This window comes from Bison bison, unplaced genomic scaffold (assembly GCF_000754665.1).
Source record: "Bison bison bison isolate TAMUID 2011002044 unplaced genomic scaffold, Bison_UMD1.0 scf7180017864180, whole genome shotgun sequence".
Classification (NCBI taxonomy): domain Eukaryota; kingdom Metazoa; phylum Chordata; class Mammalia; order Artiodactyla; family Bovidae; genus Bison; species Bison bison.
The window spans coordinates 4,673,254-4,675,862 of NW_011494752.1; positions in this window are offsets into that span (position 1 = coordinate 4,673,254).

Sequence of the window (2,609 nt, forward strand, 5' to 3'; positions counted from 1 at the left end):
TGCCAGGCTAGAGATTGTGGGTTATCTATAAATCCTGTTGTCTCAGCTACCTGGGGTTTGCCTTGCGGGGCATCAAGATGGAGCACCAAAATCACAAAAGCATGCCCTGACCCTTCCTCTTTCACCCCCAACTATGCCCAGGGCCCTGTCAGGAACCCAAGATCAGGCTGGCAGATGTGGCTCACTGAGAGGCCCAGTGTCCTGTGTTGCGGCCAGCTGGGCACTGCCCACCAACCTGCAGCCAGGGTCATCCGGACAACCTCCAGTTGGATTGCACGAGAGGAGAATTAGAGGGGAGGGCTGGGTTTCAGGACCTGGCAGGCGAAATCTGACAGGGAAGGGGGAAGGCAGGCAGTGCCCTGGAAAGGGGGCCGGTCTCATTGTTGTGGTCTGTCTGGGAGATTCCTCCCCTTTTTAATTTGCTTCCTGATTGAGGGGTTGGCTCTGCCTGCCCAGCTCCCCAGTCATTATCTGCTGCCGGTGGCTCAGGTGCTGGCGAGCCTGGCGTGGCCCCTAGGTTATTACCTGGAGCTCTGGGGGTGGCAGAGGCTGCCCCTCTGGCCGGGGTGGGGGCCTGTCTGGAATTTGCCCTGATCCTACCACCCACGGGGCCGCCATCTTGATGCCTAACATGGTGGACACGCTCACCCAGTGGGGGACTGCTTTTATGGGAGACAGCTGGTCCCAGAAGGATTTTAAAGTCTAGAAGAAGCTTCGTCTGTAAAGAGCCTACAATATTGATTCAGGAACCTGAGACACGTAAGACATAGGGGTTAAAGCACCCAAAGTCAGAGTCATTCCCCAAAGGCTAGTGAAGGCATTGAAGTTAGACATCGAGAACTTTCCAGCCATGTTGAAAATAAAAGAGGTCAGTGAATCGCGGTGATTTCCACCATGAATTCCCCGTTTTGCAGTGTCCAGAAAACCAAGAGTCGTAGAGGGGAAGGTGTATCATTGCTCCAAGAACCTGCAACAATCAGAACCCAGAATCTAGAAACTTCCTCTAGAGTGGACAGGGAGGGGTTCAGGCTCCTCACTGAGGGCCCTGGAACATGAGACCACTAACCTCTGCCTGGTGCCATTGGAAACAGCCTAGAAACCTCCATGGGAGGGTCCCCTAGCCTCTGCCTCTCTCTGAGTCCCCAGAGCTCTAGCCCTTTACCCTATCCCTGACTGGGCCTGTGGGCTTCAAGGACAGGAGATAATATCAAGACAAACAGGAAGTGCTGAATCAGAGACATGAAGTTTGTTGTTTTAGAGGGCGCCCAGCGCCAAGCAGCGGTGCCAGGTTGGCAGCCTGGAGCCTGGCGTCTGCATGCTTTGCTACACAGCTCCCGCTTCACACCCGCAGTCAGGACCTCTGCAGGAGGACTCCCTGGAGAGGAAGGGAGTCTGGAGGCGGAGATGGCAGGGAAGGGGTTAAACAAGGGGTTCCTTTTTTCCTTCACTAGCTGACCTTTTGTAGCGTCACCTCTGATTCAGATTGGGCAAATGTTTATAAGTGTCTGCTCTGTCCCAGCCCCAGGCTGGGCACAGCCCCTCTCCTCTGTAGCTAAACAAACCCCTTGCTGGAGAGCAGGCTTCATGAGGCAGGGGGTTTGTGTATCATTTCCCTCCCAGTTCTTGGAAAGGTGCCTGGCACTCTATGAAGGCTTTATGAGTTTGCTGAATGGATGAATGGAAGGATGGATAGGTGGAGGGAAGGAAGGAAGGAAGGGGACCTTAGAATGCATCTAGGAGGGTCCCATGATTTTTCGGCCCACTGGACTTCTTAGTGGGAGCACTGGTGATCTACTGGTGTTCTCCTCCCCATCCTGGCTGCCCCCAAATGAATCTTTGAGTCTTGATGCCAGTAGGTGGCCATGGTCCATTCACTTGCCCAGATGCCACCAAGGAGTTCAACTTCTAGGCTGCAATCAGAGAGGATGAGGAGGAGGGCTGATCAGGAAACACAGGTGGTCCATAAGGCAAAGCCCACCAGGCCGTGACAGACCCCTCCCTGGACATTACAGTGCTAGTGGTCTCCCAAGCCTGGAATTGTTGGCCCTCCTGGGCCCTGGCGAGCTGCCCTCTGCCCTAGCCCACCTCCTCCCTCCATGGTGGTGCCAGTCTTGGGGTATGGCAGAAGCTGAACTGAGAGCCACCTCACCTTCTTCCCGTGGCTCCATCCCCCTATCCACACCCAAGAGGTGAGCTCCTGGGGCAGTTGGCATCTGACAGCCTGGCATCAACTCATGCCAACAGCTTGGAAGCTGCAGTAATTAGAAGGGAAGAGGGAGCGAGGGGGAGAAGGAGTGCGAAGACAGGCTCAGGAGAAACCTTCTCCTGCCTGCCGCAGGGCAAACTACTTCAAACGAATTCGTTTCGCTCTTGTGAAACTGAAGACAATTTCCTTTTCTGTCATAAAACAAATTATTGCTCATCAGGAGTGCTGGGCTAGTCTCTCTCCCAGAGGGTTTCTCCTGCTCCCATGCAGGGCCCCAGGTGGGCAGGAAGATGGGCGTGTCAGGGGAGGGGGCCCAGGGCCCAGGAGGCACCTGAGGAGGAGCAGGGATGAGGTGTGGAGAGAGTAATGTCCCCATTAGGAGGAAAACAGCGCTATGTCCTCC